This window comes from Pan paniscus, chromosome 4, assembly GCF_029289425.2.
Source record: "Pan paniscus chromosome 4, NHGRI_mPanPan1-v2.0_pri, whole genome shotgun sequence".
Taxonomy (NCBI): Eukaryota; Metazoa; Chordata; class Mammalia; order Primates; family Hominidae; genus Pan; species Pan paniscus.
Window position 1 is genome coordinate 84,924,769 of NC_073253.2, and position 16,818 is coordinate 84,941,586.

A 16,818-nucleotide genomic window follows, 5' to 3' on the forward strand; every position below is an offset into this window, starting at 1 on the left:
CCTCCACTCAGTAATTACTGATATTCTTCATAATGTTGATACAAATTAAACATCTATGTTTTAATGTATAATTTAGATTTAAATTGAAACGTAAGTGGCTTACCACAACATCAATACATATGTAGTAAGATCTTCATCACTTATTCTTATGGTATTCCTTTCAATGTGCACCAAAAATGCAAGTCTTATTGTCTAGAGAAAAAACCTTGTGTTGATGATAGTGGCTAAACAAAATATTATTATAGAAGAACATTAGTTGCTATTTTATTTACACAAATGAAGTTTTAAAATTAGAGTTAATTATATTTTGCTTATTGTTAAAATAATTTCTTAATTTTGCCTGATACTTCTTTTATTTTATAAATAGCTAGAAATATAAGGTTAAAAACAAAATAAGGAATAAAATAGCGTATGAGTCTAATTCTCAACAAGTATCCCCTAATAAAATTCGATGTTATCTATAGATAACAAATAAATAACTGTAAAAAAAACTCTATTAAAATTATTTGATAGAGAGCATAACATTCTGCTCTCTTGAGAATTGAGAGATGTAAAAGTGAAAACAAAATTTAGATTAAAAAATAAATAACCAAAAAATGTGATTTGTTTATTACCATGAATATAATTTTTAACAGTTTGACAAGTGCAATTGTGATAAATACATAGAGAAGGATTGAAAATATTTGGCATAGATCCTCTACAGAAATTGCACTAGTGAGCATATATTTTTTGTTTGAGATAGCTTAATTTAAGAAGACAGGCTTGTTTCTTTGAATTTAAAAGCTATCCTTTTACAAATGGACTGATGGTTCAAGTTAATTTATAATCTTTTTTTAAATGATGTTATCGCAGTGATATCTAAACTACAAAGTAAGTTCTCTGAAATTGAATCTGTACTGAAAGGATTGATAGAAATGATTTAAGTTTTCAATTTCTACATTTAAGTGAATGTGGTTGCACAGAAAATCTATATTGATCTTCAGCCTTTCATTATTTCTCTAAACCTCAGTTTCATCATTTGTCAAAAGGGTTTATAATTGATTGAACTAATGCCTTTTAATGTAATAATTGCCAAGTTATTTTAAAATATACTTAAAAATACACAAAAGTTAATTATGGTTTACAAAAATAACTAAGCAAGGTAATGTCAGGCCTCTGAGCCCAAGCTAAGCCATCATATCCCCTGTGACCTGCATGTACACATCCAGATGGCCGGTTCCTGCCTTAACTGATGACATTGTCTTGTGAAATTCCTTCTCCTGGCTCATCCTGGCTCAAAAGCTCCCCCACTGAGTACCTTGTGACCCCCACTCCTGCCCGCCAGAGAACAACCCCCCTTTTTCCTTTACCTACCCAAATCCTATAAAACAGCCCCACCCCTATCTCCCTTCGCTGACTCTCTTTTCGGACTCAGCCCGCCTGCACCCAGGTGATTAAAAGCTTTATTGCTCACACAAAGCCTGTTTGGTGGTCTCTTCACATGGACGCGCATGAAAGGTAATGTTTTTCATATATTTTAAAAAATACACAAAAGTTAATTGTGGTTTACAAAAATAACTAAGTAAGGTAACGTTTTTCATTCTACATATTCTAAACTGTTCATACTGTATTGAATGTATTAGCCCTGGGGTCTACTCACGGTCTCCTTTGAAAAAACTGAAACATGCCTTTACAGTGAGGTATGGCAGTGTTCAGGGGAATGAAGGAATGGAGGGTCAAAAGGAAGTAAGGCGAGTTCCACATACAATTTTCCATGATCTCAAAAAGAGCAGAAATCTCTTGCCAGGGTGGGTGGAAGATGATTGAACAGCTGGATATAAGAATAATTGGCTTTAGAGAGAAGCTACAGAAGAAGTGATTCAGGAGAAGATTCAAGTAAATATTTCTGTCTACAAAAATAGTAAATTCTGGGAGATGATGTTAGAATGGTAGGTAGCTCCTTGCTTTAGTTACCCAAAAATGACTAAGGCAGAAAACGGAGGAAATCTTTGTTTTTCTTGAATGAAGCCATTCATATACAACTTTTTTGAACAACAAAATGTTTTTATGATGAGTTACAATTGATATCAAATTGGACTTAGATTGTATATCAGTTTTAGAAGTGTACATTGTTTTGATAGAATTTAAAAAAATAGTTTAACAAATGTATTTTGTTTGACCAAGGTACTGGATTGTTTTAATTGTTCTAAGTTTATCTTTAGACTCGTGTTAGGTACACATGTTCCCTTTTTTCTTATGATAGCACATTTCAAATATATGGCCAATTACAACACTAAAATATTTTCTAAAATTCCACTTGCTCACAACAAAACCACCACTGAAGGAAAGGAGTGAATTCTAGAATGGAGAGATTTAGTCAGGGAGAATCTAAACTTTGCTATGAATACTGCTTACGTCGCCGGCTGATTCCAGCATGTATTCTAAGAGGCCAAATTTCAACTACTAAATTTCAAGAACTAAATTCATATTTCAGTGCTACACACTATAGGGGAGGCAGAATTTAATTTCTGAAATGTTAGCTACCTATTAAAAAACCATTACTCTTTGGATGAATGTAGCAGAATCTAGAGTGCTTCTAACACATCACTCACAATATGTAGAATGTAATAAAATTTACTCGTTAGAGGAAAAGAAAATTACCTGTTCTCAAGAGAAAATGCAACCAATATGATCTTTAGAATCAGTGGGCAATGATTTTAAAATGTCCATTATGACTATGCTTAAAGAGGTAAAATAAATTGTGGAGGTAGTAAAAAAAATACAGGAAATCTCAGCATAAAAGTAGAATTAATAAAAAATAACTAAAAAGGAAATTTTAGAAACAGAAAAATAAAATAGCTGAAATGGAAAAATAAATACTCTATGAGATTAACTACAGAAAGAAGATGAAATAAGAATCAGTAAGCTATAGAAAATCAAAAGAAGTTATGCATTTCAAAGAGAGTAAAAAACAGATACAAAACAAAATTAAACAGTCATGGGATAATCTTAGATGGTCCAACATGCTTGAAATTCAAGTTGCAGAAGGAGAAGAGAGAAAAATGAAATAAAAATATTGAAAAAATAATACTTGACCTTTTATTCAATTTGGTTAAATGCATTAATTCATGGGTTTAAAAGCTAGAACACCCTGGATAAACACACACACACACACACACACACACCCCGAATATCATTTTCATATTTCAATTACATATTTAAAATCTAAAAATAACATCCAAAATATATAGGGAGAGGTAAAAACCATTATGTATAGAGTGACAACAATTTCTAAAACACTATTGACTTGTCAGAAATTATACATCCAGACACAACATCTTAAAGTGCTAAATGTAAAGAAAGGCAAAATGTCAATCAAGAGTTCTACATGAGTGAACATACTTTTCAAAACTGAAGGGGAAATGAAAACATTCTCAATTAAAACATTATATATTTTTTATCAGAAGACCTTCACTATAAGGACAGTTACAGCATGATTTTCAATCTGAAGGAAAATGAAACCAGACTGAAACTCAGCTACATAAGATGGTTTTACACACACACAAACACACACAACTTTTCTGAATTTCATAATCTTGTATATAACTGTTTATATCAAAAATTTTATGAAATTTCATTGAATTTATACACATACACATTTTAGTAAAATTAAATTAATGAATATATGTTTTGTGTTGTGTTACAACCTTAACAATCATAAAAGTTTTATAAATAAGAATATACATGTAATGCCTGAAATTACCATTTAACTTAACTTGGTTGTAACTTAAACACCCATCTCCCCAAAACATACACACACACACATACATATAGATTTCATTAAAATTATTTTAAAAATAAATTAATACCAAAGAAGGCAGAAAAGGAGGATCACAGAAAGAGAAATAGAAAACAAATAATAAAACTCTAGACCTGCTATATATTATATGTTAATATTACTAAGTTGAGGAAACTTTCTCTATTCCTAACTTCATAAGATTTAAAAAATCATAAATGGGTGCTGAATTTTATCAAATTCTTATTTTGGTATAATTTGATGTAAGTATGTGATTTTTCTATTTTAGCATGTTTGGTCTCAAAGCCCTTAGCTGTCTGTTTTCTTCTTTCTATTCTTCAGAATTTTGTTATGTTTGTTTACATATAATGTCCAAAGGTTTTTATCTAACCTCAGTGGGAAAAATAGGAAAAATGAATCTACTCCAACTTCTTAGAAGTATTGTGCTTTTCAAAACATGGATCTTTCCCAATTGTGGAGTATTAGATCAACTTTGTTAATTGTGTTATTGAAATCGTACATATTTGATAATTTCCTGTTTTATTTATAGTTACTCAGAGGTATGGTAAGATTTAAGATGTAAATTTTTTCCTAGTAATGCTGTGATTTGTGACTTTTTTGCTTTTTACATATTTTAGACTAAGTTATTAAGTGTATACATTAGTAGTCATATAATTTTCTTTTTATTTTATTATTATACTTTAAGTTTTAGGGTACATGTGCACAACGTGCAGGTTAGTTACATATGTATACATATAATTTTCTAGTGAATTGTACCATACCTTATTTATAAAATAGTAACCTTATACCAGGATCTTCTTTATTCCCTAATAAAACATTTTTATTTATAGTATGTTATTGTAACAAAATGATAGTCTAAAGCAGTCTTCTTTTAGTATTCCTTTGGTATATTTCTTGTCTTTAGAATTATATTCCTTTGCAATTATGAAAGATGTCACATAAGATCATGTTGCTAAATTATAAATTTATGTCATAATGCAATCTAGCTATCCCTATTGTTTAATCTACTAGTTAGGCACATTTGCATTTTTTTGCCATTTTGTTAATTGTTTTCTGTGTGATTTGTACTTCCTTTTTTCCTGTCTTGCTGTCTTCCTTTGTGATTTGTTGATTGTTTTTGTAGTGGTATTTGATTTATTACTCATTATATTTTATAAATTTACTACAGTTTTTTTTTAGGGTTACCATGAAAACATGTTATAATTGTAACAGTCTATTTTAAGTTTAAGCTTATAAAAACTTCAATTGCATCCAAAATATCTGCCCTTTTACTTAATCTCAAACCCCCATTTTATATTATTGATGTCACACTTTACATCTTTTGTCTTAAACAAAAGACATTTCTTTTTGATGCTACTGGAGCTTCCTAGTGAAGGCCCTTTTCCTAGTGTGAAGATGGCTGCCTTCTCACCGTGTCTTCACATAGCCTTTCCTTGCTGCAAGAGCATGGACGGAGAAAGAGGGAGAGAAATCCCTTTTCCTTTTTCTCTTGTAAAGCCACTAATGCCATCGTGAGGGCTCCATCCTCATTATCTAATCTCACCTTAAGTACCTCCCAGAGGCCCTATGTCCAAATACCAGCACATTGAGGGTGAGGGCTTCGGCATGAGACTTTTGATGGAACACAAACGTACAGTCCATGACACCTTGTCTTTTCCATGCTTCTTTATTTTCTCTGTGTGTCTTCTATTTAAATGAAGATAAAATATATTCACTATCTCTATACTCCTTTTTCTAAATAAAAGCCATAAAAGTAGATCTGGATTAGCTGGAATATCAACTTTTGTCACAAATGAAAAATCTTTAATCCTCCACTTGGGAGATACCACTTCTCCAATTCCTCTCCCACCTTCAAACTCAGAGTCAACTATTTAAAAATCTTAAGACTTTTAAACAGTTTACCACCTTATTCTATATTAATATATAAGACATGACAAAAGTTAACATCTGAAATTTATTATTTGCAAGATGTCTTGCATCTCTGAGTCTTTGATGATCTCATATAGAGTAGGAGCAATTGAAAAATGAAACCCTTGGATGACAGAAAAACCTCCTATCACTGAATAAAGGACTGAAATCATAGAACGTTAAGGTTGCATAAATCTGACAGATTTCACAGTTGTATGCCTACTTGGACCCCAGTCCCTAATGAGACCAAAGAAAGGGCTGGTGAAACTCATCACCTCATTCTTAATGATAAGGGGATGGACAGACTATGGGCAACTTTTCTCCATGAAGCAGAGGTAATTTAAAACTCTCAACTACAAAAATTCTAAGTATCATAGTCCTAAATCTCTTATCAAAATGATGAGGTTCAATTTTGCTAAGTCCCTGTTCACAACCCAAAGTTATGATGAGGAATAAACAAACGAGATCACTTCTATTCTTTCTTTCTCTAGACATTTTATCTATAAGTGCTGTTCCATGGCTCTTACATGCTGTTGAGTCTTTTACGTTTATTTACTCAACAATGCAAAATTAAAGCACATTGTGAATAGTCATAAGAAATAGGGTATTTTATTCTGCCATGTATCAAGTTCTACTGAAAGCTGTAAAAATAACTTCGTAGCATAAAAGCAGATCAAACACAACAGTTGAAATTATGCAGAATTAGACACACAAATAAATACCCTTCATAAGGAAAAGGGTATTTTATTCTGGCATATATCAAGTTCTACTGAAAGCTGTAAAAATAACTTTGAAGCATAAAAGAAGATCAAACACAGCAGATGAAATGATGCAGAATTAAACACACAAATAAATAGTGATAAAGCGTCTGAGAAAGGAAGCTTTCTAAATCAATGGCAAAATACAGACTTCTCAGTAAATTAGGCTGAGATAATTGGAGCAATTTAGAAAAAAATATTAACTAAGATAATTACTATATTGCACTACAACAAATAAATCATAAAATACATATGTAATATTGAAAATGCATAAAATATATGTTTATTATCTTGAGATAAGAAATGGCAATTCATTCATTATTTTTTAAAAGCCACAAGAAAATATTGACAATCTTATGGGACTCAGAATCAGTTTTCTATGATATCCTACAGATACTTTAAAAAATTATGTAGTTTTCAGTGTCCTAACATGGAAATATTTTGAGAACACATATTTAATAAGCAAATTAAATGGTAATTGAATATAACATTTAATAAAATTCTCAAGTAACATTTCTTATTTTATATATAAATATTTATATATGCAAACACCTCCAACATGATCTGCAAATAGATATATGAATATGAAAATAATTATCTTTAGAGAACAAACTGGTTTGGCTGTAGTATAACTTAACTATGTTAAATTTGTATATAATAATTAAAAATTTAAATATCAACAATATATGTTTGTATTATTGTTGTGAACACAATTAACACACATTTAAATTTATAGTTATAGCAATTTCTAAATTACTCAAAGCCTGATGTAAATAGCATATGATATAGTATTCTGCTGGAAAATGGAGGCTTGCCCTTTTCTCAGCAACAAAAGAAAACTTATCATGACATTCAAAAAAAATTGTTAAATATAGTAAATAATTAGCTGTTATAGATATATTTGAAATTTAATTTAAGGAGATGGCAAACATAATTAGAATAAACTACTAAATAAATCTACAATATTATAAAATAATTACTGTATTTAATCAATAACATAAAATTTCACTTTTTAAAAAATAAAAATGTAAAATATATGTTTGTGCATGGAATATGCAATTATTTTATATGTATAGATATGTATTTTATTCCTTTCTTTGCTGTTGCTTTCCTATATTTGTTGTAGCCATAGCTTTCATGCTAGAATCCATTGAATTACAATTGAACTTGCTATGCCCTTCCTCTGGTGAACATGAAATATGAAGGAACTTCCAGTAAAATAAATGTCTAGAAAACCATGGCCTGGCCTATTATGTCAAGATAATGCCACGTAAAATAGCTACTCTGACTATTTAATATGGCTATAGTCATTTAATGAATGGCTGTCAATGGATGTTTAATATCCAAGTTAAATAATGCAATGTATTTGTTAGCTTATATTATTGCATCTGTTTCTGGGCGAGGAAGGAGATAACCACTTCTCAGGCAGAGCGAATAAAGACATGCCCAATTGCTTTGTGGGGAAACATTCCCAGTATTCATGGGATCTCTGGAAAATCAAGAAATACATTTATAGACTATAGAGAATTGAGATGTTTTAAATTGTCGGTTCACAACCAGGGTAGGTTTCCAATGTCTCCAAAAACACTCAGTCATTGCAGCTGGGTGTAGGGTGTAACCAGCATCTATCTGGTAGATGACAACAGTGAGGCCAGTCATCCTTCCACACACAGGGCAGCTTCCCACAACAAAGAAAGATTGGACCCGCAATGTTAAAAGAGCTGAGGTTGAAGAACCCTGATTATTTTCAACAAATAATGCTTTTTTCATAAACATTATTCTAACAATATAAGAATGCTTCAGATGTACATTGTGTTGATAAATTTCTTAACAATAGAAAAAAATTAAATAAGGCAAGCTTATATTTCCAATTAAAAATCTCTTGTATAACTCTGTTAGTCTTCTTAATATGTGCACAGAAATATAGGAGAGGATAAAAAATGTCCAACATCATTAAAACCAGGAGGAATGAGGCTATCATAGGAATCTAAGTGGAATGTGTGTTTTACAAAGCTGAGAGAAATGGCCTAAAAGAATAAGAACTCTGAACCAGCATTATGCAGAGAATGACATATATAGCCTTTTCAATAAAATGTAGGTGGAAAAACAATTTAGCACTTTTTCACTGTTTGCCATTTTTCATATATGCAAATCATGAGTTGGAGCAGTATTTGCATATTTAAAGTTTAATAAAGCTAAAGGAATATTTCTTATATTATCTCCCATGAAGTTTTATCATTTTAGAACTAATGGGAGGCTGGGCATGGTGGCTCACGCCTGTAATCTCAGTACTTTGGGAGGTAGAGGTGGGTGGATCACCGGAGGTCAGGAGTTCGATACCAGCCTGATCAACATGGTGAAACCTCATCTCTACTAAAGATACAAAAATTAGCTAGGCATGGTTGTGCACACCTGTAATCCCAGCTACTCAGGAGGCTGAAGCAGGAGAGCCGCTTGAACCTGGGAGGCGGAGTTTCCAGTGAGCCGAGACCGCACCATTGTACTCCAGCCTAGGCAACAAGCAACAAGAGTGAAACTCTGTCTCTCAAAAAAAACCAAAAACAAACAAACAAAGAAACAAAAAACTATTAAGAGCATCTCTCTTGAATACATGAACACAGTAAGATTGAAAGTTGTGGACAGAGTTAAGAGCAGAGTGTTCAACTAGACTAACAATATTGTCTCGTGGCTTTGAAAGAATGTGGTCCGGAATCATTAACCTCTGTTGACAGGAACACAGGTTAGAGGAGTTCAAAGTCATGAATATCCAAAACTATCGTAGTAGGGCTGGGAAAATACATAATCTCTACCACTAAAATTATACTAGATGATATTCTGCAAGAGAGTTAGTCTGCAGACATCAACAGTTGGCCATTATAGATCATTATAGATAGCTGATGAGTGCTTATGTGGAAGAGATTGCCAACTCACGAGTTCTAAGGTTGGGATAAAGTGAGATATAGAGATGGAGAGAGAGTATGTGTTTAAAAATCTAAATTTTAAAATATCCATTTGAGTCATAAATGTTAAACTGGGCATAGTATAAATATCTATATGTCTATGGGAAATTTATAGAGTAAGTTGAAAATCCTAGTATTATGTAATACGTTCCTTTATCTTGAGGTTTATGAAATGTTCTATGAATTAATCTAGTAGCCAATAACTTGAGATACAGATTAATAATTCATAAAAATTGAATGGTTAATACACTGACACAGCCTACTACATATTAGAATAAAACTATTTCTGCCTGGTTAATGAGATTTAATGTATTTATAAAGGTTAAGAGTAGTATTTGGCATTATAGTATGTCGTTCGCCCTACTGTGGAGGAAAGAGATTCCAGTTTTACAGTTTCATCAAATGCGAGGTCACTATACTACATCTCTAAGGTAAATCACATATATGGTTGTTCAGAAAAGATATACAAAAATAGGCTCCCAATAGATTTAGAAAGAGGAAACAGAAAGCTGAATACTCCTGGGAATCTGCTCTAAAATTTATTAAAATATAGTCAGAGAGAAACTCACATTATCGCTAATTATAAAATAACGTGATATGTGGTCTCTTATTTTGGATAAAAGCAACATAATTCAGCATAGTTACCATTCTTTACTCATCTTTCTGTTATTATTATTGTATTATACATTTATATCTACTGAGTTTTACATTTTAAAATAGTATTCATCAAGCAATAGATTATGATAAGAGTCCTGGTAGAATCAAGAGAGTCCTAAACTGGAGAATGCAAGAACAGGAAAAATGAGAATTTTGATTACTTGCTAGAAATTTCAATCAATATATTTTTTCAAGGTTCATATTTATGCCAGGAGAGAGGTTAAAAAGAAACCCTAAAGTTACCACTTCAAGTGTCCTAGCAAGTGATATTTTTTATCTGAGAGAAAAAATGAAAGGATAATTGCACAATGTAGTTAATAAATAGGGTATTATTATACTGTATATGACATTGTTTTTATTACTTTTGTGCACTATATTGGCTAATAAGTTATTTTCAACTGGACCATATTTTAAAATTTATTTTGATGATCTTTTTTGAGAGCAGTCTTAGGTTTACAGCAAAATTAACAGAAGACACAGAGATTTCCCATATATCCCCTGCCCTCACACACACACAACCTCCCTTATTATCAACATCCGGAAGACACAGAGATTTCCCATATATCCCCTGCCCTCACACACACACAACCTCCCTTATTATCAACATCCCCCACCAGAGTGTTACATTTTTTACAACTGATGAACCTACATTGACACACCATAATCACCCAAAGGCCATAGTTTGCATAAGGGTACACTCTTGCTGTTGTACATTCTACAGTTTTGAAAACATGTATAATGAAATAGGTGGTAAATACAGTATTATACAGTGTGTTCTCACTGCCTTAAAATTCCTATGTGCTCTGCCTATATATATCCTCATCTCATCTTCTGGCAACCATTATTTTTTTCTTTTTTTTACAGTCTCTATAGTTTGGCTTCTTCCAGAATTTTTTTATGGGTGAAATCATACATATACATAGGTTATCACTGGCTTCTTTCACTTCATAATATGCATTTAAGTTTCCCCCATGCCTTTTGATGATTTGATTACTCATTTCTTTTTAGTGCTGAATAATTTTCCCTTATTTGGATATATTAAAGAGTGTTTATCCACTCACCTGCTGCTTCCCAGTTTTGAAAACTATCAACAAAGCTGCTGTTGACATCTGTGTACAGGTTTTTATGTGGACATAAATTTTCAACATCTTTAGGTAAAGACCAAATAATGTGATTACCGGACTGTATGGCAAGAGTACGTTTAGTTTCATAAGGACTGCCAAGCTATTAAACAAAGTGCACTCCCCCCACCAGCTATGAATGAGAGTTTCTGTTTTTTCCCATCCTCACCAGCAGTTGTTGTCAGTTATCGGAATTTTGGCCATTCTAATTGGTGTATTGTGTCATTTTGTTGTTTTTGTTTTTTCTTAACTTGCATTTCCCCCCATTCTATACATTGTGGAGCATCTTATCACATGCTTTCTATCATTTGTATGTCTTCTTTGGTGCGGTGTCTGTTAAGATCTTTGACCCATTTTGTAATCTGGCTGTTTGTTTTCTTGTTGTTGAGTTTTAAGAGTTATTTGTTTTCTCATTGTTGAGTGTTAAGAATTATTTGTATATTTTAATGACAGTCCTTTCAGATATGTTTGAAAATTTTTTTTCCGAGTTTGTAGTTTGTTTTCTCATTCTTTTGACATTATATTTTGCAAAGAAGAAGTTTAAAATTTAAATGAAATCTGGCTTATCAATTCTTTCTTTTATAAATCATGCCTTTGGTGTTATGTTTAAAAACACATTGCCATATCCATAAGTTTTTTCCTGTTATCTTCTATGAGTTATATAATTTTGCATTTTATATTTAGGTTTATGATACGTTTTGAGTTAATTTTTGGGAAGGGTATAATAAGGTCTGTGTATAGATTCTTTTTTTTTTTTTTTTTTTTTTTGCCAGTGAATATCCAGTTATTTCAATACCACTTTGGGGAAAGATTATCTTTTCTGCACTGATTACCTCTGCTTTTAAAAAAATATTGGATGATTATATTCATGTGGGTCTACTTCTTATTTTTTAATGTTGTTTCATTAATCTATTCGCCCATTCTTTTACCAGGGTTACACAGTCTTGATTACCATAGCTTTATGGTAAGTTTTGAAGTCTGATAGTGGGTCAGTCTGCTGGCTTTGTTCTTTAGTATTGTGTTGGCTATTCTGGGTCTTTTGCCTCTCCTTATAAACTTTAGAATCGGTTTGTTGATATTGACAAAATAACTTGCTGAGATTTTTGGGACGATTAAATTGAATCTATAGATCAAGTTGGGAAGAACTGACATCTTGATACCATCAACTCTTCCTGTTCATGAATTTAAAATATCTCTCCATTATTTAGTTTGATTTCCTTCATCAGAGTTTTGTATAATAGTTTTCCTCATATAGATCTTCTATGTATTTCATTATATTTATACCAAACCATTTCATCTTGGGGGTTGCTAATGTAAATGGTATTGGGTTTTTAATTTCAAATTCTACTTGTTCATTGCTGGTATATAAGAGATGTATTGACTTTTGAATATTAACCTTGTATCCTACAACCTTGCCATAATCACTTATTAATTCTCGCTTTTTAAAATTATTCCTTCAGTTTTACTACATAGATGATTATGTCCTCTACAAACCAGGAAAATTTTGTTTCTTCCTTTCCAAAATATATACCTTTTATTTCCTTTTTTGTCTTATCCCCATTAGCTGAAACTTACTTTTTTTAGTTACGTGGTCTCTAATTATGTTATTTATATTTTTATAAATCTGCTTTGAAAATATCAATTTTATTAGGTTTAATCATATAAAATTACCATGTTTATAAAAGATATTGAGAATTTTTACAGATTAACTTAATAATTAACTTTTATGAATCTGTTATATGATGGTTATAGGCACTACTGTTTTTAACTATGGGTTGTCCAAGTTTTCTTCTCTAAGTATTTATTTGGGTAAAAGTCAATCATAAATTATCTAATAAAATTATAACATTCTAAAAGTCTTGCATTTTACTAAAGAGTTAAAATATTATGTATTCACTAATTAATTAAATACATTTTTTAGTGTTAAATGTTAATGTTTTCATTTTAACCAATAGAATTATGGTGACAGAGTGTGCATTCTCCTCCACCACCAAATAGGTTAAAAGAAAACTGAAATGGGAAGGAAAATCAGCCAAACATAAACAAAAAAGAAGACAAGAGAAAAGTGGAACAAATCAGAGTTAAAAAAAAGAATTACAGGCCCAGCGCGCTGGCTCACGCCTGTAATCCCAGCACTTCGGAAGGCCGAGGTGGGCGGATTACGAGGTCAGGAGATGGAGACCATCCTGGCTAACAAGGTGAAACCCCGTCTCTACTAAAAATACAAAAAATTAGCCGGGCATGGTGGCGAGCGCCTGTAGTTCCAGCTACTCGGGAGGCTGAGACAAGAGAATGGGGTGAACGCGGGACGCAGAGGTTGCAGTGAGCCGAGATAGCGCCACTGCACTCCAGCCTGGGCGACAGGGTGAGACTCCGTCTCAAAAAAAAAAAAAGAAAAAAAGAAAAAAAAATTATAGAAAGGTCTCCAAGTATATAAGTATTCACAATACATTAAAATAAACTAAATTCTACAAATAATCAGATTGGATATGAAGTAACACTTAGAAGAGTTTCCTGAAGCTTAAGATTAAAGTTTTAAAAACAACGTGTAACAGACAAACACAAACCAGAAGAAAATATGTGCAGTTATATTAAAAACATGTAAGTAAATTTTACTATTGCTAAATTAACACAGACATATATGTAGGTCACTACGCATTATAATTGTTCTAAATAGCTAATGTAACAATCCTTGGCCCCTAGGAATTAATAATATATTTTTAAAAACATAAGATTAATAAAGTAAAATTTGAGATGAAATGGACAAGTCCTTATAATAGTAGATTTATAAGAAAATTTTCTCAGTGGCAATAAACTAATAAATATATTTGTGAGCACAGAAACTGTAAAGAGGTTATACTGTTTAAGATTATTAGGTATGAATTAAGCAGTCCTTTGATAGTACAAATAGTCTTTATAGAAACATTTTTTCATCAGTATATTACCTAAAATCAATTCATGTGGTGGGGTATCTATTAAAATTAACTGCTACTAAATAAAAATAGTTATTTTATTAATATTTATATGCATTGATTAAATTAATGTGTTAGATTATTATCTTGAAAAGGGAATTTAATTAAAATTAAATTTACTATTTTATTAAAATCTGCATATACTATTAGATTTAAAATTGTGTATACACCTCTCTACCTATCTATATTGCATCTTCTTCTCTGTGTTATGCAATTAGATAATTATTTTAAAAATCTGCTTGAAGACAATGGAGAGTTAATAAAACCTGGAAGAACCACCAGGTTAGGTTCTGGCGGAGGTTGGAAGGACCAGGGAATTGAGCCAGTATTTATATGCACTAGAATTTCTGGATTGAGAAACCATGGGTCTTAGTAACGCTTTTGGCAGCCTTTTGTAACCCAGAGAAATGAGAAGATTAAAGTCTGAGGCCTGCTAAAAATGCTATTAATAATGATAAATTTATTTCAGAAATTCAGTTTTGATTTAACATTGAATAAAACATTCAAAATAATTCACCACTTTCATAGAATAAGGAGAAAAATCATGACCACTTCAATAGATGCAGAAGGAGCTTTGGATAAGTTCACAATTCATCTATGATTTAAAAGTAAAAGAAAATCATATTCAGTCAAGGAATAGAAGTCAAATTGCTTAATCCAATAGAGAAAACTACTAAAATATATAATGATTAAAAAGCAGCAAACATTTAGAAAAAAATAATGTTTCATAAAATAAACCACTTAGGATATAACTGAAAAATCAGAAAAGTAGGAAAAAAAAACATAGGGAGTGATATATGAGACCTTCTCAGAGAAAATAAAAGTGAGATAAATTAAAGCTCTATATAAATTAATCAGCATATAGATTAGAAGACAATATTTCAAAGACTTCAGTCCTTTCCAGATCTATCACTAGGGAACTCTTTTAAAAATGGAAAATAACAAGATGATTCTGTTGTATATAGGAATTCAACTTGGAAATTAAAATATTACTATATTAACTTAAAAATTGGGTCAAATCACAATGATTAATCAGTGTTAAAATTTGGCATGGCTTAGAAAGTTCTGGCATTACTATTTCAGTTGATTAACAACTTATAAAACAATAAATTCACCAACTTGCATTTCATCTCCAAAAATTAGCATTAAATATGAATGAATGGAACTGGCATGGTGTCTCACACCTGTAATCCCAGCACTTTGAGAGGCCAAGGTGGGCAGATCACCTGAAGTCAGGAGTTCGAGACCAGTCTGGCCAACATGGTGAAACCCCATCTCTACTAAAAATACAAAAATTAGCCGGGCATGGTGGTGGGCACCTGTAATCCCAGCTACTTGGGAGGCTGAAGCAGGAGAATCGCTAGAACCTGGAAAGTGGAGGTTGCAGTGAGCGGAGATTGCACCACTGCACTCCAGCCTGGGCAACAGAGCGAGACTCTGTCTCAAAAAAAAAAAAAAAGAAAAGGTGAATGCTCAGTGGCCTCCTTGATCTGCAGAAGTGAGGCCACTGCCTCAGGATTTTAGGATTTGAGGGCTGCCATGCTGGTCATTTTTAATTTCTGGGTGACAATACTCTGAAATGCAGAACTTCATTTTGTGATGACTGTTTGCCCTCCATATTCGTGGGTTCCATATTCATGGATTCAAATAAGCCCAGAACAATAATACTTTTAAAAAGTTTTTAAAAGATGGTTGCATCTGTACTGAACATGTACAGACATTTTTATTTCCTTGTCATTATTCCCTAAACAATATAGTATAACAACTATTTATAAATCATTTGCATCATATTAGGTATTATTAGTAATGTAGAGGCCATTTAAGGTATATGGGAAGATATGTGTAGGCTATATGCAAATACTACACCGTTTACCTAAAGGACTTGAGCATCTGTGGATTTTGGTATCTGTAGATGGTGGTGACCTTGAACCAATCTCTCAGGAATAGAGAGCGATGATTGTATTTTTCCTCCATGCCGATTTTATTTCACAATAAAAAGCTTATAAGCCTCTGTCAGGTGATAACTTTTTAAAGGAGAATTTTTAGTAAAATTCTGAATCTGAAATTCTCATTTCTTGATGTATATTTTTAAAGAATGTCTTGTGATTTGAACATTACTTGAAAATATAAGTAACCTCAGCCATTTTAGAAGAAACGATTAGAGAGATTACTTATACATTATAAGACTGCTTATCTTATAACAGTAAATATTTCTTAGAAATGTATGTTAGGTAATTTGTTTTTATCCTATTAAATGACAACAGATCTAATATATACTCAAGAAAATATAAAATAAGCATTTATTTTAGTTTGCTATTTATCATTTTACTCATATCCTTAATATTACTAATTTTCTGTATTTCTGAAAAAATTATTCTGCATACTTTTATATTTAATGGTTAATAATAGTGCATTTTATTTTATAACTATTTTATGAACCTAAATCTAGAATTTTATCGTTTTGACTTGCAAATTTGATGAATTTTTAATATTGAATTAAGATAGCTTTAAGAGTAATTTTGACTCACAGTTGAGAGAAGTCTGCACTTAAGATGTGCACAGGCATGTATTTACAGAGTGCAAATTCTGTTATTTCTCCTACTTTCCAGCTTAATTACTATATACAGTTTAAGGGATTTTTATTTC

The 16,818-nt window shown here is 31.6% G+C and overlaps 1 long non-coding RNA gene across 1 annotated transcript; it reads left to right on the forward strand.

Moving 5' to 3' along the window:
- The first annotated feature begins 1,409 nt into the window (after positions 1-1,409).
- LOC117980324 (uncharacterized) lies at positions 1,410-16,183 on the forward strand. The gene is made up of 3 exons (XR_008625398.1): positions 1,410-1,497; positions 12,133-12,164; positions 13,199-16,183. It is a non-coding gene; the product is annotated as an uncharacterized LOC117980324 (long non-coding RNA).
- Positions 16,184-16,818: the final 635 nt, after the last annotated feature.